The 21,267-nt window shown below is 48.5% G+C and overlaps 1 long non-coding RNA gene across 1 annotated transcript; it reads left to right on the top strand.

The window, feature by feature from the left end:
* The first annotated feature begins 1,371 nt into the window (after positions 1–1,371).
* LOC116880153 lies at positions 1,372–6,663 on the top strand. Its single transcript, XR_004385173.1, has 3 exons — positions 1,372–1,564; positions 5,012–5,090; positions 6,293–6,663. It is a non-coding gene; the product is annotated as an uncharacterized LOC116880153 (long non-coding RNA).
* The last annotated feature ends 14,604 nt before the right edge of the window (positions 6,664–21,267 follow it).

Below are 21,267 nucleotides of genomic sequence, written 5' to 3'. Positions count from 1 at the left end.
CTTGGATGTGTGAAGTGGCTGGCCTGAAGCCATCCCACTACCAGGGACCGGAGCTGGGGTTCAGACCCAGGTGAACTTGGCCGTGGAGCTCGGTCTTCTGGTGTTTCACCTGCCACCTGCAGCCTCCGTCCAAGGAGGCAGGTCGGGCCTGTTTGACCTCAGCTGGGAATGCGCACGCCAGGTGACTTAAAAGTTTTTGCTACTCTGCACATGTCCGTGAATGACTGCCAGATCACCTCAGGTATTGATTTGGGGGTTACAAATCAATTTTTAACTAGAGGTGAATGGGCAAGTGTAGAATCTGTGAACCAGGAGCACCGACCGTACATTTTCTCCTACGTATGAGAACTGTATGAATTCTTAAACACCGTACGGCACTGTTTTGTGTTTGTTTTTTTTTTTTAAGATTTTATTTATTTATTTGTCAGAGAGAGAGCACAAGCAGAGGGAACAGCAGGCAGAGGGAGAAGCAGCCTCCCCGCTGATCAAGGAGCTGGACTCAGGACTCCATCCCAGGAGCCTGGGATCATGACCTGAGTAAGGCAGACGCTCAACTGACTGAGCCACTCAGGTGTCCCTGTTTTGCAGGTTCTAAGACTGTATGTGATACTGTCATACCAGAAACAGCTTCTGCAAGGGGCTTCTCTCCACTCCATGTTGCTGGTCGTGCCCCTGTGGTTCATTTCACCACTGTAGAAGCTCGTTTGCTGAGCACTTGCTGTGTGCCAGGAGCAAATGTTTTACGCTCATAGCTCTCTGAATCCTCGAGGCCACCCTAACCAATGAATACTGTTCTTATTCCTGTGTGATGAAGGAAGAAACTGAGGCACGGAGAGTTGAGATTGGGTGCCGCTAGGAGCTCAGGAAATGGGGGCGCCTGGGTGGCTCAGTCATTAAGCGCCTGCCTTCAGCTCAGGTCATGATCCCAGGGTTCTGGGATCGAACCCCGCATCAGGCTCCCTGCTCAGGGGGAAGCCTGCTTCTCCCTCTTCCGCTCCCCCTGCTTGTGTTCCCTTTCTTGCTGTGTTTTTATCAAATAAATAAAATCTTAAAAAAAAAAAAAAAAGCTCGGGAGATGTTTGTTGGAGGAATGAGTGATGGAAACAACCCAAATGGTCGGCAGTGGGATCATCGGTAAATAAAACATGGAATTCGAGGTTTCCATTAGACGTTTAAACCGTTGTCATAGAGAAAATTTCAAGCAAGGCATGAACTCAGGTTTGGAAGAGTTCTGGCACTCATGCGGTATTTAGGCGGGCGGTGGGGGGGTGTCTGGCTTGTGGGGAAGGTGAAGACCTGGCTGCTGGCCTGCCTAATTCCATGACCTGGGAGACCACACACCCCTCCCCCACACCGCCTTCTCTTCCAGTGGTCTCCTGTGTTGTGGCAGAGTGGAGTGGCTGGAGTTGCTGTGTCAAACCCTGCCAGATCTCCTATCGCGTCCGCCAGAGGCGTGTCCTGCAGGAGCCGAGGAACGGGGGTGCTCCCTGCCCCCCGCTGGAAGAGCGGGCTGGGTGTGTGGATTACCGGAGCCGCCAGGGAGTGGAGTGCCAACAGTCTTTAAGTGAGTTGGAGTGGCCACTGGGGGTAGGTCAGCTGTCATTGGGAACTCCCTGGCTGGACTTGAGAGCCCTCCATGAGTGTGGGGTCTGATTTTATGGTAGAACTTTATCTTCCTGTACCTTGATTTGCCCTCCTAACCTTATGAATGAGGGAAGAAACTCTGACTTTCTCTGGGCATCTCCTATCTTTTTTCTACTCATCTTCTGGTGTAAATCAGTCAGGACTTGGTTTGTATACAGATGATAGGAAACCCAGGTTAAACTGACCTAAGCAAGAATGTGTGGCTCATGGAACTAAAACTCTAGGGGCTGCATGCAGGCATGGCTGGATCCAGGGACTCAAGCAACAGTTCCAGGAATCTCTTTCCATCTCTCAGCTCTGTTTTCCCCCAGATGACCTCATTCTCAGGCAGCATCTTCCCCTCTTATGGTCTTTGGTAGTACTGGTCTTTTCTCCAACTAGTCCAGTGGCTGAAAGCAAAGGTCCTTTCCCATAGTTTTAGCCAATGTCCTAGGACAAAGTCTCATCGGCTTGACCTGGGCATGTATCTACTGCTAAGCCAATCAGTAAGGCTAGAGTGATGGACTATCCTAATGGGCCAGGCCAGGACGAGTGCTCCCTTTGCAGCTGGGGGTGTGGTCAGCCCCACCTGAATGATGATAGGGACAGGCATTTTTCAAAGGATAACTGGGGAGAATGGATGTAAGGCAGGCAGAACTGTAGATGTAGGCTACATGCATACCCTGACGAAGGGCTTCTATATAGCACTACAAAAAACAGGCGATGCCCATTATACAGAAGAAATTGACAAGGCCAGACGCCTGGGTGGCTCAGTCGGTTAAGCATCTGCCTTCACCTCAGGTCATGATCCCACAGTCCTGGGATCGAGTTCCGCATCAGGCTCCTTGCTCATCGGGGAGCCAGCTTCCCCCTCTGCCTGCTGCTCCCCCTGCTTGTGCTCTCTCTCTCTCTGACAAATAAATAAAATAAAGTAAAAAAAGAAAAAGAAAAAGAAATTGACCAACATAGTGCAAGTGGTTTTCCGGAGGGGCTAGGAGAACAAGCAGAGGGGCTAAATGGTCCCCTTCCAATCTCTCCCCAAACTGTAGCCTGGTGGGAGGGGAGGTCGTTCTACAGCAAATCTTACCATGGTGTCACCCTCCTGCTTTCAATTTCCCAGTAGCTACCCAGCGCCCTGAGGGCGAAACCCAAGCTCCTCATCATGTCCTTAAGCTCAGTGCGCTTGGCTCCTGGGCCCTCATCTCCTTCCTCCCCCTGCCTAAGTTGTTGTTTTCTGTTTTTTTCCCCCTCTGCCCAAGTTTTATTTTATCTATTTACTTATTTTAAAGATTTTATTTGTTTATTTGACAGAGAGAGAGAGATCACAAGTAGGCAGAGAGGCAGGCAGAGAGAGAGAAGGGGAAGCAGGCTCCCCGCTGAGCAGAGAGCCCGATGCGGGGCTCGATCCCAGGACCCTGAGATCATGATCTGAGCCAAAGGTAGAGGCTTAACCCATGAGCCACCCAGGCACCCCTCTGCCTTTTTAAAGGATAATTTGACTGTTGTGAGGGCAGCTGATGAAATGGGTCAGAGAGCAGCCAGGAACCCAGGGATGAGGTGACTGCAGAGGAGCAAGCGAGGGAGGATGGTGGCTAGACTAGGGTGATGGAAGAGGGAATGATGGAAATCCTTCTCTTTTTCCCTTGCCACCACATCTGACCCTGCCCAGCTCATTTCCCGCACGGACGTCAGTTTTCCGGAAGACCTTCCCGACAGCCCCTACTGGGTTCCAGCCACTTTGCCACATTCCTTGACTCTGTGAGGGCAATGTTATTATTCCCATTTTACAGAATGGGAACCCAAAACTCAAGAAGGCATAAAACTTGCCCAAGAGGCATGGCTGGTTGTAAATCACCTTATTTAGCTCTGACCATAACTGTATGGATATGTTCTAATACTATCCGGAGGCCGAGGCTCAGAAAGGTGTAGTGACTTGACCAGGACCAATCAGCTGTAAGAGGGAGAGCTGGAACCTGGGGTTTTCTGGACTCTCCTCACTGTAGGCTGCACCAAAAGAAGAACTATGCATGCTGGAAGAGAGGAGGGAAGGGAAATTGTGTATTAAGTGTGCTATGACAAAGACCAAACACAGTCACTGTGGCAACAGCAGGGAGGAGGGGGCTGGGATGCCCTGGTGTGGCCCTCATCTAGGTCACAAGCATTAATTCAATAGCAAATCTTTGATTCAGCTCCATCACTCGGGGAATGGGGAGAGGTAGGGATGTCCTTTGGCTTCTTTATTTTCCCGAGGAATCTCTGTTCTCTTCTGGATCGACTTCTTGTTCTCCTCTTCTTTGTTCTCTTGGAACAAGAGACTTGGAAGTTGGCCCAACAAAATGTTAATTATTTTATTAGTTATTAATTCATTTATTAATTCATTTATCCATTCATCCCTCTGTACCTCCTTTCTTCCATCCGTCCACACATCTGTCCACCTTTTGGTCCATCTATTTCTTTTATCTGTTCATCCCTCCAACCACGTGTCAGCTCTCCATCCATCCTTCTTTCCACTCATCAGCTCTTCCATCAATCATCTCTCTCTCTGCTTTTCTCAATCCTCCCCATCTCCCCATTTTTTTTCTTTCTTTCTTCTTTCTTTCTTTCTTTCTTTCTTTCTTCCTCAATTCACTCAGCTATGAAGTTTTATCCACTCTTTTTACTCACTTATTCATTCATCAAAATCATTCATTTGAGGGACACCTGGATGGCTCAGTTGGTTGAGGGTTTGACTTCTGATTTCAGTTCAGGTCATGATCTCTGGTAGTAAGACTGAGACCTGAGTTGGGTTCAACACTCAGCAGGGAGTCTGCTTGAGGATTCTCTCCATTTCCCTCTACCTGTCCCCTACTCACATGCATGTGTTCTCTTTCTCTCAAACAAATAAATAAATAAAATCTTTATTTAAAAATTTTTTTTCAAAGATTTTATTTATTCATTTGACAGACAGAGATCACAAGTAGGCAGAGAGACAGGCAGAGAGAAAGGAAAGGAAGCAGGCTCCCGGCTGAGCATAGAGCCCAATGCAGGGCTCGATCCCAGGACCCTGGGATCATGACCTGAGCCGAAGGCAGAGGCTTTAACCCACAGAGCCACCCAGGCACCCCAATAAATAAAATCTTTTAAAAAATAAATTATTCTGTTGAAAAACTTTTTTTGAGACCCACTGTGCAACCTCTGTGCTAGGCCCTGAGTGGCAGAGCTCGGTCTCACCCTGCCTTCCAGCATCACATAAAGGAGACTAGTGAGGACCCCTAGGGCAAGATCCCCATTCTCCTTTGGGCTGCTATATAAAGAGCTCGAACACCAGCAAGACCTAACCCTGTTTCCTGTGGTGTCATAGTCTAGAGAGTGCTGGGTCACCTAACTCTCGTTTCTCTTTGGTCCACAGTCCCTGCTCTGATAACCACTGACAGCTATGGGAAGGAGCGGAAAAAGCGAGGTGTCCCCAAGAAGCCGGAGACAGCAGGGTAAGTTGATGCAAATGAATCCAAAGTCAAGCTAAAATTGGTGAACGTTTCTCCTTGGATTAAATTGCTGTCATGTCTCTCTGTCTCTTACTTTGGTGGCATCAGTGTCTCCCACTTCTCGTCCTGGGACATTTGTAAGCTCATTAACATGGAATTTGAAGCCCTTAATATTTGGTCTCCGTTCAACTCCATTCCTTCCTTCCTTCCCTCATTCGCTCATTCCTTCACTGCATGTTTATTGGACACCTGTTATATGTCAGGTACTGGGCTAGGCCTCGAGGCTGCAGCGAAGAACGAGAAAGGACAGAAATACCTATAGGGTCCTAGGGTGAGGGCAGGAATTGCAGCTCAGAGAGGAAGGGGCAGGGGGCAGCTCAGGCTTGTCCTGGCAAGGGGTCGGCTCCGCGGGCCTCCCCGAGGCCGCAGCCACCAGGGGGCAGCAGCCCCACGCCGAGTCTCCCCGGAGTCCTTGACCGGCTGCGTCTCTTCCGGCAGGATGGGGGCGGGGGTGGCGTCGACTGCTAATTGTAGAAAAAGTTGGGTAGAAGTAAAATTGTAATTGGCTCTTATTTCAGATCCTCCAGAATGGGGAACTGCCCTTTTAAATACTTCTCACGGCACATCTTTTCTGTAAAATCGGATCTGTTCTAGAATGCCGTGGCGTGCTTCGGAGTGTCACTTGGGGCTTTTTTGGGTTTAGGTGGTTCCATTTTAGGCACCGCCACTTAGTAGCTGTGTGACTCCAGGCGAGTTCTCTCTCTCTGATGCTTAGTTTCCTAATCTGTAAAGTGGGGCAACACCTACCTCTCCAGGTTTCTGTATTAAATGGTTCATTCAGTGCATTTTTATGAGCGGGAGACTATTCTGGGAGCTGGATGTGACCGTGACCAGAACAAACAGGAGTTCCTGCCCTTCTGGGGCTGGCATGAGACTGGGACACAGACTGAGAAATAAACCACCCAGTCTTTTGGATGGGATGCTTAGACGAGACTTGAAGCAGGGAAGTTCTCAATGATGTTAGTTTTAAAGATTTGAGCCAAGTCTCTTGTCATATGTGACCCGTTGATGAAGAGTGCCACGCAAAAGGTTTCTATTCTCAGGCAGAAATTGTGCCAAGCTGGGCCTACAGAGTCTAGGTATGCAGTAGGTGCTCCATAAATGCTCACAGGCGCTTCGGGTGGTGTCTCCCTGTGTGGCTGCAGGTACTGTGTTCAGTTCCAGCTGGGACCCGTTCCAGGGAGCTGCCGACAGGTGAAGGCGCCTCACGCCCAGTGGACAAGGTACCTGACCCAGGGCCACACGATCTGTGTGAGGTGTGAGTGGCCTGCCCAGGATGCCAGGAGCCGGCGCTGCTACGGAGATGGCGCCGGGACAGGAGGGTAAGCCCTAGACCTTGGGCCTGCGGAAGTGGGATTGTAGAGCCCTGGCCGTCTCTGCTATCTGAAGGACAAAGGTGCCGTAGCAGTCAGATGTTGACTTCTGGCAGGAGTGGGGCCCACGAGGGTCCGGGCCCCAGTGTCCCAGAAGGAGCAGCTCCTGCCTCTCCTGCTGTGTGACCCTGGGCAATCTCATAGCTTCTCTGAACTCCAGTTGCTTCAACTGAAAATGCAGCTAACAAGAGGGCCTCCCGCTGGGGCAAGGGTGAAGGTTAGGGGAAATCGTGCAGATTGAAGAGATAGCATAGTTGACATCCAGAAAGAACACATGGAAAAGGGAGCTGGTATTATTACTGAATCCTTAAAAGCCAGCTTTGGCTACCCTCACTTTATAGGTGGGGAAACCAAGGCTCAGATAGGCAGGCAGTGTGATTTAGTCAAGATCACACAGCAGGATTTGACACACATTTGCCTTATATCAGCTTCTTAGACTGCTTGCCTCAAGGGCAGGTGTCTCAGAAAATAGTTAATATACTAACGATCATGGTAGCCAGCATTTACTGAGTGCTTATGATGTGCTGAGCTTGATTCTAATTTCCTTTTTAAAAAAATCCATTCATTCAATAACTATTTGTCGAGCACTTACTATTGAGCACGTGCTAGGCAATGTTTTGGGCGCTGGGGAGACACAATGAACAAAGCAGATGTGGTCCCTCCTCTTATGGAAACAGCATCCTGCTGTATGGAGACAGACATTAGGCAAATAAATCTGTAATTTGTCAGATGCGAGGTAAGTGTTAGGGAAAGAAGGCAAGATTGGGGGTGGGATTTTTTTTTTTTTTTCAAGGAAAGTGACACGAAGAAGGTGACATTTGAACAGGAATCTGAAGGAAATGAGGGAGGTAGCCATGTGGATAACTGGGGGGAAGGCCTTCCAGGCAGAAGGAACGGCAAGTGCAAAGGCCCTGAGGTGGGAGTCGTCACCACTGTGACCAGAGTGGAGTGAACAAGGGGGCATGCAGAAGCAAGTGGAGTGGCATCGTTAACACACATGATGGCATTGAAACATTCCAAGAACGCAAAGGGAATACTGTTAGGATCCTCTCTCTCCAGATGCAGAGATGGAGAAGCAAAAAAGAGATGCCCAGGGTCACACACCCAGCAGGTGGCAGAAATGGGATTTTTCTTTCCTTTTAAACTATTCTTATTAACATATAATGCATTATTTGCCCCAGGGGTACAGGTCCGTGAATCTTCAGGCTTACACACTCCACAGCACTCACTATAGCCCATACCCTCCCCAATGTCCATAACCCAACCTCCCTATTCTTACCCCCCCAACCCCCCAGCAACCCTCAGTTTGTTTTGTGAGATTAAGAGTCTCTTATGGTTTGTCTCCCTCCTGATCCCATCTTGTTTAATTTTTTCCTTCCCTACCCCCACAACCCCACACCCTCCCTCTCAAATTCCTTATATCAGAGAGATCATATGATAATTGTCTTTCTCTGATTGACTTATTTCGCTCAGCATAATACCCTCTAGTTCCATCCACATTGTTGCAAATGGCAAGATTTCACAGAAATGGGATTTGAACCTGAATTGATCAGACCCCCAAGCCAAGCTCTAGAGACTAGACTGTTCCCCACTGACAGTGCTTTCCCAGGGCAGGGATTATTACATGAGAGCTCTCTTCTGGGGTCTGTCCAGGGAGTTATTCTCACATTTACAAGGTTAGTAATTTCTTTCCATTTAAAAGGGAGCAGCCCTGCTCACTGCAAACCTAGAGCAGGGAATCCCAGTGCCAGATGGGGTTCTCGGGACAGACGTATCTGAACAAGAGGCATTGGGCCTGCACAGATCTGGGTTCAAACCCTGTCTTTGGCCCATATAGCTGCTGGCTCTGGATGAGCCTGCCTCCTGACCCTGATAGGCTCTGCCACTCAGACTGCTGGAAGGATCTGGAGACCTTTGCACAGCCCCTGACCCCTCATAGATGCTTAGTCGTGGAAGCTCCTATCGTCACATCTAACCTATTACGTGGGTATAATGCTAAGTACTTTGTGAAAATGAGGTATCATGGATTTGAGGACCCTGGCACACAGTAGGTATGCAACAAGTAGATGGCAGTCAGTATTAGTACTCTCTAGGGAGGCCCTCTCTGTCCGCCCCCTCCAGCTTCTCTCCCACCTACCTGTCTCAGACCCCAAATTTTCCCATTACAGATTTATTTTTTATTATTTTATTAAGCTTACCAGCTAGAGCCTCCATCTTTGGCTAAGCCTTTCTGGCCTTAAAACTCTGCTGAATGTCCAGTTTCTCTTTTGGATGCAAATAGTCCATGATGAGAAGCATGGCGCTTTGTTGAAGCTGAGATGAGGGTCACGGGAACCCCTGCCCCCCACCAGGGGCAGGTGGCATGGACGGCAAAGGCAAGACTGTTCCAGACAGAGGCATCTCTCCCCACCCCCACCCCGCCTGGGACCAGTCTCACAGAACAGGTGATGGAAGGCCTGACTGGGGCATGAGCTCACCAGGCAGGATTGGGCAGGAGGGGGATCAAAGCGAGGACGGAGACAAGCTGTCAGCCGGATTCTTTCCGTGGGCAGCTGGCGAGGGCGGGCATGCAAAGGGCACGGGCCTGGGGAAGGATTAGCTTGTCAGTTGGGGATTTCAGGAGGGTTTATTTAGCCGGAGAAGTGTCTGTGAGTCTGGAACAAGCAGAAGGAACACCTGCCAACAGTCACACACCTACTGTGTGCTGGGTGCATGTAGGTGGTTTACATGGGGGCGCGCATTCAGACCTCACAAGCCCTTTGGAGACCAGGGGCATTGACGCCATCGTATGTGATGAGGATGACAAAAATAGTGGTAGCTTTAAATACTCTCCTTTGTGAAGTGCCTACTGTGTGCCAACCTCTGTGCTTAGACCTGGAGAATGTAACAGGCATGTAATAGGCACTAAATCAGTGTTTGCTATTATTGTTAGTTATTATGTTGCATTTTTAAAATTGTGCTATATTTTTTAAAGATTTGAATTATACCTACAGAGAACTGTCTAAAACATCTACAAACAGGTTAACAAATGTTTGGAGAAGAGACACCCCGAAACAGTCACCACCCAGGCAGGGAACAGAGCCCGGGCACCGCCCCCAGGGCCCCCACACCCCTCCTAGCCACAACCCCTCCCTTCCCCAGAAAGGAAGCCACCTTCCTGACTTTTATGGTAATCCATTCTAGAGCTTTACTCACCTCAGAGCCTATCTCTAAACCCTAGTTTAATTTTGTTTTGTTTTGTTTTTTCAAACTGTACATCACTAAAATGATGCAGGATATGCCTTTTGGGATCCAACTTCTTTGGTTCTGCACGAGCAAAAGAATGCTCCTTGTAGCATTCGATCATTCATTCCTGTTGCTGAAATGGTTTGCTCTTATGTCCTGATCGTTTTCATTTTCTCTGCGCAAAGCAGCTCCTAGAGCCCTCCCCGTTCTTCAGAGAAGGGAAGAATATGGGTACCTCTGTTTTCCACTGTAGAAATGGAGGCTCCTCGGAGCTGGGTCACGCATGTCCTTGATTCTACAGTCTGTGTTCTTAATCACATCCACTGTGTTACCTTCCAGCAGGAGGAGAAGGGGACGCAGGGGATAAGCAACTTGCCCAGTTTGCCCAGCAAGGATGTGACAGTGGCACCTCCCCCGACATTAAGAGCTGGATCTGGGTCGCCCTTTGTTGGCCTCTGGAATCATGCTCGGCTGCCAGCTCAGGGTCAACTTCTCTATCAGGCTGCAGTGCCCACACACTTTTGGGTCCATGAAAATGATTTAATTTTAATTTCTTTTAAAATCAGGAGAAACAAGATTGGTGATCATAATCATGATAATGAAGATCTAATTCTAAATCCAGTGTGGGTTATAGTCAACTTTATACAATACAGCCATGAACTGGGACTTGACAGCTTTTTCTGCACGGTGGAAGGGGCACACAGAGGCACACATCCCGGGAGCCCAAGAGAGTCCCAATGCCATTGAGTCAGCCCCATGTCTTTGCAGGAACCAGTGGCTGCAGTGGCAAGCGGCCGGCCACCCCCGGTGCCGAGGGACCTGGGAGAGGCTCAGGCAGCTCCAGGACTGTTCCTGCCCTGAGGTCCACAGCCTCGTCTTCATCTAGCGCCCGCGACCCTCTACCTGTCCAGGTCCCCTCTTTCCAAAGCCTCCCTGGCAGGCAGGGAAACCCCCAGGGTTTGGGATCCCATAGGATGAGGCAGTGGGGAGAAGTATGCAAATGTCAGACTGGAGGAAGAAGCCTTGTCCTTCTGTTGACACTGAAAATAGCGCTATGCTTCCCCTCAGTGCCTGCCTGACATCTCCCGCTGGTTCAGGACTTCCCAAAGTTCATCTCCTAAACATACTCGCATGGCTTTTACCCTATTCTCCTTACCTGCAGACTCTGCCCACCTTTTTTTTTTTTTTTTAACTCTCCATGCCTACTTTTTTTTTTTTTAACATTTTATTTTTAAACAATCTCTACACCCAACATGGGGCTCCAACTCACAACCCCAAGATCAAGAGCCACATGCTCCTCTGACTGAGTCAGCCAGGAACCCCCACATCTACCTTTTTTTACTTAAATAATTTACCTTAAAAGGAAGCTTGTACTTAAATACATACGTTTAGGGAGGAATGTTTTATCACAACTAGAAATAAAGATAAATAATACTAGCCAGTTTTTATTAAGCACTTAACCATGTGCCAAGCCCTGTCCTGACCCTTTTACCCACTGACTCCCTGGATCCTGACTTAGGTGCTATTATTATCCCCATTTTACACGTGAGAACGTTGAGGCCCAGAGAGGTTAAGCCACTTGTCCAAGGTCACACAGTGGCAGAACCCAAGGGCAACATTCTGGGCTAAGATTCCCGGCAGGAGAAATACATCAGCTGCAGAAGGCAGGGTTTTTTTTCTAGTTCCCTGCTTGTGACCCCTGTGTTTAGAACATGCAATCATGCTTAGTATGTATTTGTTGAATAAATACTGACTGAATGAAAAGATGAATGATCGGTTGCCTTACTTCGAAGGCAATCAGAAAAATAAATATAACAGAAACCCAATAAGTCTGGGTAGATCTTTCCTGCCCAAGAAGCTGAACATGAAGCCTGCTCTCTTCTCCTTCAAACAAGAAATTAGCCTGTGTCTGAGAGACGGTAAGGCAGCATCTGAGTCTAATGGAGACTTGTTCTATGACAAATTGAAAGAATTATAAGGGACTTGAAAGAGGACTGATTTTCTCCATTTGGGAGTCGACTGTTATTAATTTATTTTTAAACACCTTCATTGAGATAAAATTCGCATACCAAACCAATCCCTCATTTAAAGTGTACCATTCACGGGGCACCTGGGTGGCTCAGTGGGTTAAAGCCTCTGCCTTCGGCTCAGGTCATGATCCCAGGGTCATGGGATCGAGCCCCGCATCGGGCTCTCTGCTCGGCGGGGAGCCTGCTTCCCCCCCTCTCTCTGCCTACTTGTGACCTCTCTCTGTCAAATAAATGAACAAAATCTAAAAAAAAAAAAAATTAAAAAAAGAAAAAAGAAGAAAGAAAAAGGAAAAAAAAAGAATAAAGTGTACTTTTCAGTACATTCATAAGGACTGTATAAACATCCAACAGTCTGATTTTAGAGTATTTTTTTGTCCCTCCCTAAAACGGATCTCCTTCCAGGTGCAGGTGCCCCTCACTCATCAGGCCCCTCCAGCCCTAGGCAACCGCTGATCTAATTTTGTTTCCATAACTTTGCCTATTCTGGACATTTCATATGAATAGAATTGTACAAACCGTCTTCTGTGTCTGATTTCTCCCACTTAGTATCCTGTTTTCAAGGTTCGTGCATTTTGGACCACGTATCCATACTAGAACCAATCATTTAGTGCCCCACCCTGGGTTCGTGTAAAATCATTTCGACAATACTGCCACTTTGGGAAGCTGTCCTGCGATGGATAGAGAATTTGTGGGAGTTAGTGGCTTGTGGTCCCCCTCTCCCTGCCACACCAGCTTACTCTGTGCTTGGAGTGGTGCTGAACCACAGTTCCAAGGATGGAGTTGGAGGAGGGGGTGTGTCTTTCAGCTGGCCTTGGGGCTGGCCAGGAACTGGCCCTCATAATGCTGCTGCTGAGTCCTCCTTCCTAAATCAGTACTCTGGGTACTCCTGGGAATTACTGTCTGTTGCCCTCTCTGGGAGTGTGAATGAGTCACTGGGCAAGCTTTTGAGCAACACCTGTGTGTGCCGGTCTGGGGCAGGAGCTGGGGCAGCAGAGGGGAGAGAGGTGCAGACTGGCCAGGAGGTGAGGGAGGACACGGCTTGACTCACAACAAGGCTGGGCTCCCCAGAAGCAGGCTTTCGCTGCCTCTGCCCCTACACTTGTTTTGACTACAGGAGGCCGTTTTTTTTTGTTTGTTTGTTTTTTTGTTTTTGTTTTTGTTTTTTTTTTGCAGAAATCTTTTTGTGAGTTTAGCTGCTGTCTTCCCAGGCCAGCTCTAAGTGCCTGAATTGCCAGAGCTCTGAAGTCTGTACCTTTTGGAGTTCCACATAGGTACCATTTTTGCAGCACCCTAAGAGTGATGCCTGTTTTAATCCCCTAAAAGGCGCTGTAAGTTAAGTGAACTTTTCTCCATTTTCAGAAGAGGAAACTGAGGCTCAGGAGAGTCAAGTGACAAGGTCTCATCACAACAAGGTCTCATGATTAGGAAATGCTGGAGCTGGGATTCAAACTGGACTCAGAGCCTGTGCTCTTGACCAAATAGGGAGGCAGAAGCCCTCGTGGTGGGCAGCTTGCTTACGGGTACCCAGAAGGCAAAGCCATCTCTTGGGGGTCGTAAAATTGGACATTTGCCTACACCTCCCTCTGGAGAGTGTTGCAGGAGCTTCTGCAGAGTGGGGGAATCTGCTAGGGAGGGAGAGGGAATTTCCACCAGCCAATACTTTAAAAAGATCAGAAATGTGTTGAGGATGGAGGTGGGGGTCAAGCAGTGTGGTGCTCCTGGAACCTTGCCCCACAGCTAAGGAACTCAAGACAACGGCCTTTGGAGGATGAATGACCAAACTCACTGCAACCAACTTTAGCAAAAAAAGGAAAATTATTAACTCACGCCATTAAAATATTGAGAATAGGGCTGCCTTCAGGTTTGGCTGGATCTAGGGTTTTAAAGGTTGAAGCTCTCATATCATTTTCTTTTGGCCCCGCTCTTCTCTGTGTTGGGTTTATTCTTAGGCAGTCCTCTTGTGGGGTATGGATGACTGCCGGGAGCTCTAGACTTTCTTCCTCCCAGTTTAGCATCACCAAGAGGACAAGCACTTCTCATTTCCAATGGCTTTATACTTAGCTCCTTAGCTGAAGTCCTGGGGTTGCTACTTATTTGCCTGGCTCATCTCACCTGCTCATCCCTGAACCAATCAGGCAGTAGGGAATGGACTGCTCTGGGTCTGTGCCAGGGGCACATCCCTGGAACTAGGGGAGGGGCCAGTCCTTCTTGAACCATTTAGACCAGGGATGGGGAACGAACGAATGGCTCGCCCAAAGGAAATGCGGGGTGCTGGTAGCAGGAATGGGAGCTGGGCAGGTCCCAAGACAACAGATACCATTCTCATGGGAAGTACTGGCTATTTGGCTTTGTCACCAGCTTGCTTTGTGACCCTTTCTCCTCCTGGACCCCAATTTCCCCATCTATATAGTGATTATCTTCATGGATTCATCCGGCTCTGAACTTGTAAAGCCCATAGGCTTCATTTAGCCAACGGCCCCACATCCTAGCTTAACAGACGCAAGCTGTGGCTTAGGAATGCATGGCCTTCACAAACCCTGAGATTGAACTTGGGACAAGACACCCAGCCTCCTGTTCCTGCCCATCGCGGCAGGGTACAGCCTGTGATGGTGGGAAGGAAGGGCTCCAAGGAGTTTTCTTTGCACATCTCCAGTGTTCTCCATCTATAATTGGCTCCGAATGAAATGATCTCATCCCTAAACACTGAGGAAGAAGGGTGGTGGTTGGGGGGGGGGGGTGGGAACAGCTATCTGGCAGCATCTGACATAATTTGTGACTAACCCGTTTCCCTCCGGAAAGAGAGATGGTCCGCTCGCTTGAAGAAGTAGAAGTTTGAGAAAAATGTCTTGGTAATCCACTGAGGAGCCTCCAGCTTTTGGGGGCTTTTGAGAGGGCTGAGATATTTCTCCACTCCGTCTAAACCTGGTATCTTCTGACCGTTGCCCACAAGTCAGCTTGACCACCTGTCATGTCAGCCACTGGCCGGGGAGGAGGTGAGCATGGCCAACCCATCAGGCAATTTGTCTTGTATGGATTCTCGATGGGCTTCTGTGGCCAGCTGAAACTCGTTTACATGCCCATACATTAATTTTGAAAGATGGGCTCCTAATCAACTCTGAGAAAGCTTGTCACAGCACCATCTGCTTGGCGCTTGTCACTATCGCATTACATAAGAGGAAAGACATTTTTAAAGAATGCGGCTGCATTTAGTAATTGGATCGCCGGAGAGGAGCCAAGCCGGGGCGGATGGCACCGTGATTCAGAAATGCCACAGGCCCTTCTCCAGGGCGGGGCGGCCTCCCCAGATTCCACGGGGTGTCATCCGAGCCCCGAGTGCAGCCCAGCTTGGGGGACAGGCCTGAGATGGCGTCTGTTCTTCTTGTCTTTCTGTTCCTCTCTTATTCTCTCCTTCCTCCCGTTGGTTCTCCCTCACCTGCCATCTCAAATCAGTTCTACCACATAATAGCAATAACCAAATGACTTTGCTTCCTTGAGCCCTGATTTCCTCATCCGGAAAACGGGGGTGATGAGAGAGGGTGGCTGTGCCATTTAAATGCGGTAATACATCTGAGTTCACACCTTGGGACTAGACCCTCAGAGTTATCAACATCATTTTGAGGGAAGGGTCTTCTGTTTCTTCAATAGGCCAACATACCTCTGCCTCTGCCTCAGGGCCTTTGCATGTGCTGCTCTTTCTTTCCGGAATACTCTTTTCCTGTATCTTTGCATGGCTGTCTTCTGATTCTGGCCCAGCTCCAATGTCACCTGCTCAGATGGGCCCCCCTTAACCACCTTAAGCAGAGTATTCCCTGCCCTGTTCCCTCCAGTCATACACATTCATCTCTACTATTTTCTTCTCAGAACTTGTCATCTGTCTCCCAGAGGACCAGCTCTGTATCCCTAGCACCTAGACCATGGCCCGGCACATGGTAGGTGCTCCATAATTATTTGTTGAATGAATGACTAAACTTGTTAACTCCTCATGACATTTCCCATAAAGCAGGGGCAGGTGGGGAAGTGACTGCCCAGGGTCACATAGCCCAGGGAAGGGAGGGAGGGGAGGGGGGGATGCAGGTGTCCTGCTTCCAAGTTTCCTGTGGCCCCCAGGTGGCAACAGGGCAGACATTTGGAACTTTGGGCCCGCCCCACCACCCAGAAGGGTTCAAGCAAGGAGGAAGCCCAGGGAGCAGCCTCTGAGAATGGTTAAGAGTGAGCCAGCCAGGCAGCTAGGAGGCAAGACTGTTTACAGGAGCTGGGGCCATCTCCATGATAACTGGTCAGCCTACAGCTTCCTGCCTCACTAGGGAGGAGGTTTATACTTGGCTGGGATGCAGTGAGACAATGGGCATGGGGACTGGCAGAGGAGAGGGGACCCTAAATCCCCAGTATGGGAAGTCTTGTTTTTGAGAGCTGTCTAAAGGCTGGAAGAACCTGGTGATACTACATAAGTTTCATGTCTGTGTGCATGTGCGTGTGTGTGCATGTGTGTGCGCGTGAGTGCGTGTGTGTGTGTGTGTGGTGTGTGTGTGTCGGGGAGAGTCTGGGTTGTATGCAGCCAAGGTGCCTGCATTTGAAACCTTCTGCACTGTGACATTTTGTGCAAGAGAATTAACTTCTTGGTGTCTCAGTTCCATCCAGTGTAAAGTGAACAAGGACAGTAGTGCCTTCTAGGGTCATTACGATGATTAAATGAGAAGGGGCACCTGCTGGCCCAGTCAGAAGAGCATGTGACTCTTGATCTCAGAGTTGTGAGTTTGAGCCCCATGTTGGGGGTAGAGATGACTTAACTTTTTTTTTTTTTTTTTTTTTTTTAAAGAGAATACTCTTAGAATGTACCTGGTATTTCTGGAAATCAACTTATATGTGACTTCGGTTGCGTTCCTCCTATGGCTGTGGGGGGTGTGGTCTTAGTCATTCTCAGGAATCTCCACTTCCCTGGCTTTTTTTCATTCATTTAACAAATATAGACCATCCCTTAGGGTGCCAGGCAATGTTCTAGAGGCTGGGAACACAGCAGGGAACAAAGCAGGTGACAATCTCTGCTTGCGTAGAGCTGATATTCTAGCAGGGTAGATAGACATTAAATACGGTAAAAAGGAAGCATACTATGTTAGATGGTTTTAAGTGTTAAGGAGAAAAATAAAGCAAGGTCAGGGGATGTGGACTGTAAAGTGGGGGTTGCAATTTCAGACAGTGGTACCCCTCACGGCACAAGCAGAAGGAGGCAAAAGATTAACTAGGGCAAGAGCATCCTAAGCTCAGGGGAACAGCCAGTGCAAAGGCCCTGAGGCAGGAAAGTGAGCATGTATGAGACTGTATTGTGTCATTGTATCTCTTGGTAGGTCTGCATGTGTGTGGTGTTATGTGGTACCCATTTAGTGTATATGGGTCATTATGGATGGAGATGTTTGTATATGTTTTTCGTACATGGGACTGCTGAGTTCAGCCACAGAGATTGTGCCTGAATAATTCAGGGGATGCCATCCCTGTAGATTGCAATGGAATGGGGCATCCTGGAGGTGTGCCGTGCAGTGGCCCTGTGCATATTTATAAGTAAATATTATAAGAACATGTCTGTGAAAATGTCTGTATGTTCATGAGTCTGGACATTTGGGTATAAGTGATATGTAAATGTGTGTATATGGATATATCTTTATCTAAAATGCTAGTATTTTGTTTATCATGGACTTTTGTCTTAATATTGATTTTTTAAAAATAGGATTTATCTTAATTGAGAGGGAGGCAAATCATAAGAGATGCTAAACTCTAGGAAACAAACAAGGTTGCTGGAGGGGAGGTGGGGGGTGGGGAGAGATAATTGGGTGATGGGCATTAAGGAGGGCACTTGAGTGTCTGCCTTCAGGTTCGGTCATGATCTCAGGGTCCTGGGATCGAGTCCTGCATCAGGCTCCCTGCTCAGCAGGGGGTCTGCCTCTGCTCCTTCCCTTGCTCATTCTCTCTCTCTCTCAAATAAATAAATCTTTAAAAAAAAAAAAAAGAAGGGCACTTGATGTAATGAGCACTGGGTGTTATATGCAACTGATGAATTCTACCTCTGAAACTAACAAAAAATAGGATTTTTCTTGACTACTGAGTGTTTTGGGTGCACCCCCCCTCCATTTTATGCCATGATGAGTGCCTCCCTCTCCTTACCCTGGTCTTGGACCTTCTCTGCCCCGGGGATGGAAAATGAATGTGAGGGAGGCCTAGCTGAGGCAAGGGAAGCCCTTCCTTCCAGTTTCTTCCAACATCTGTGCTTATCAGTACATAACCAGAATCCAAACCCAGTTTGGGCACCTCTTGTTCCTTGGAGATAAGATCTGCTGAGGCCTGACTGCATGAGAGGGACTTGCATAAATTATTTCATTTTATCCTTACAACCACCCTTTGATGGAGATATTTGTTCATTTGATGGAATGTATCTTTATTTAGGGCCTACTATGTGGTAGGAGTCCCATCTGGCATTCCTGCTGGTCCAGCATTTATTCCTTGTCTTTCCAGTAACGGCACCCCCGGTTTTCTTTTAGGGTACCTCGCCTGTCCCCCTCATGGTCTGATTGGTTCAACCTGGGCTTTCTGTACCCCTCCCCCTAGCTCAGGGGTGGCCCAATCAGCATAGTCCATCCATCTGGCCATAGTGATTGATTATGGGATGTGCTCGTGACCACATTGTTCCAGAGTGAATTATGGTTCTTTGGCTGCCTTTTTGGGAAAAAAAGAGCTCTCTCTCCACCCAAATGTTTAGCTGTAAGAAAGCTATAACCCTGGAGCTCCTAGTGAGGATCCACTACATGGAGAGAGATAAAAAACTGAGTCCTTGTGACATTTTTAGGGCTCCTAGATCCAGCCATACCTGAAGCCATTACCCTAAGACTTTCTAGTTCTAAGGGTTTATTTTTAAGAATTTTTAACTAAGCCAGTTTGAGAGGGCGTCTGAAATCCTGCGCTTAGCATCTTTATATATTATCTCCTTTCATTCAGAGATGAACTCCCGGGGGAAGGAGCTATGCTGATAAAGAAACAGTCTCAGCCAGGTAAGTGGCTTGTCCAGAGTCACACAGCAGTTTGGTAGTTGGAGCAATAGACAAAAGGCCTGAGTCCCAAATTAGCTACCATTTTGCTCTGTGACCTTGATCAAGTCATTTCTTCAATATGAGCCTGTCTACCCAACTGTAAAATGGGGAAAATAGTAGTGCCCATCCCATTAGGTCGTCGGGAGGGTAAATGTGATGACCAGTGTGCATAAAGTGCCTAGAACAGGGCTGGGCATGAAGCACTGAACGTGAGCTCTTACTCCTGTGGCTCTTTTTTTGACGGAAGGAGGTGGGTCTGGGGGCTTCACCCCTTGCCTGCAGCCAACACGCGCCCTGCCCCCTGGCTGGTCAGAGACTCCCAGCAGCCCCCGGTGGTGCCTTCACCCACCTCCTGCCAGATGCGCAGACCTGGCTCGCTTAGCCGGGAAGTAGGCACTTAAGAAGCCACTTCCCCAGTTTCTCTTTTAATTTTCGTTACATAAATTTCGCATTTCCTGGAATAGAGATCTTGAACGGCTGGACTCGTTTGAAAATCGAGTCTGCAAAGGACCTCATTTATATTAATGGGGCCTCGAGTCTAGCTTGCAGGGAGTCAGAAACAAGGATGGATGGTGGGGACTCCCGGGCTGAGCGGCTCCAGGCTGAACCCAGGCGCTGCCTTGGGTGAGCAGATGTCTGTAGATTCCAGCTGGGACCACTCCTATTATGGAGGGGGCTCCTGGAGGCAAGGATTGTGTTGCTGCCGCGTCTAACCACCCCGCGGTGGCTGCCCACTGCTCAAAGTGACCCTGCTTGACAAGGCACTGTGTGACGGGCCCCAGCTGACCTCTCCCGCCTCCTTCCCACCCCCCCTTCTTCTTGTATATCCCTCTCCAGCCAAGCTGACCTCCTGAGACTATTTCTGCCTCAGGAACTTTGTCCCTGCTGTGCCCTCTGCCTAAAACGCTGTTCTCCCAGCTCTTTGTGTGATTGGCTCTTTACTGTCAATCAGATCTTGCTTCACAGTCACCACCTCCGGGAGGCTTTCCCTGATTGCCCATCCCTCTAGAGTAACAATCCTCAGTCACTCTGCATTTCACAGTCTACACTCTGGTGCAGAGAGGTCACAAACAGTAACAAACACGCAGTGCCAGACAGACAGGATTGACTCTGACAAGGCTTTCCAAGCTACAACACGTTAATTCACACCACAGTCCTCGGAACTAGCTCTTGTTAGTACCAGTTCATGAAGCGCGGAGAGTTGAAATACCTTACCCAGGGCTACCCGGCCAGAAGGTAGAGGAGTCAGGATTTGAACCCAGGCCATCTTGCTCCCACATTTGCTGGGTTAAGCAGCTCACTGAAGTCACAGGAAGTTAGAGCTTCCTGTCACAAGGACTGCAACGGTGTAGGCTCAGGAGGCTGTGGGAGGCCAGGAAAAAAAAAAACCCCACCTGATCCTGCCTTTGAAGGATCAACAAAACTCCCTAAAAGATGTAGTGCCTCAGCTGTGTCTAGAATTTATTTATATTTAACTTTATGTTATAGCTTAAGAATTTTTAACCTTTCCACGCTGTCCGCAGTTACGTTTTTAAGTAATGGGTTTTATTCCAGGGACAAACAGTGCTATTCATCATTTTTGGGTAGTTGTGTGTTTGCATTTTTTATATTTTTCCAAATGCTGCAAAGGATCTGAACTTTGGAAGGTAATGAAGGGCTTAAGAGCTTGGGCTCCGGACCTGGGTTCAAACCCCAGCTCCTCTCCTTGGCTCCAAGGACTCTACACGCCTGGGGCAGGGGACACCTCCAAAGTCACCGAGGTGGTTAGACCAGTGATAACTGGAAGGCCCCGCCTCCTCACCACCGTCTATGCCTTGGTGACAGGTGAGACCCAGGCTCCCCAGACCCAAAAGGGGCTGAACTGATCTTCTCTCCTGCTTAGCAGGTCCTTGGAAATTAGGTTGGTTTAAGAAAATAAAGTAATGTGAGGCACCTGGGTGGCTCAGTGGGTTAAAGCCTCTGCCTTAAGCTTGGGTCATGATCCCGGGGTCTTGGGATCGAGCCCCGTGTCGGGGGTTGGGGGGAGTCCTCTGCTCAGCCCTAGCCTCTCTCTCTCTGCCTGCCTCTCTGCCTACTTATGATTTCTGTCTGTCAGATAAACAAATAAAATCTTTAAAAAAAAAAAGAAAAGAAAGGAATGTGATAATTCAAGGAGGAACTAGTAGGAGTAGCTGCCTCTGGGAAGGGAAACTGGGTGGTGACCAGAGGGGGCGAGAGAGAGATTTTCCCTGCGTAACCCTTTCACACCTTTCCGACTGACACCCTGTGACATTATTCCCTAGTAAATAAGTAACCATTAAATAAAACAAAAAGCAGGGAATGTATCATTTTCACGTATCTCTGTGGATGAAGCTTTATATAGTATATTCATTTTCTTTCTTCACCTCAACAACCTGGGAAGTCGTTATTGGGCCCCTGC

The sequence above is a fragment of the Lontra canadensis genome, unplaced genomic scaffold (assembly GCF_010015895.1).
Source record: "Lontra canadensis isolate GAN:19392208 unplaced genomic scaffold, GSC_riverotter_1.0 scaffold65, whole genome shotgun sequence".
Classification (NCBI taxonomy): Eukaryota; Metazoa; Chordata; class Mammalia; order Carnivora; family Mustelidae; genus Lontra; species Lontra canadensis.
Note: the sequence above shows the minus strand (reverse complement) of the source record. Positions and strands in the feature narration are given on the sequence as shown.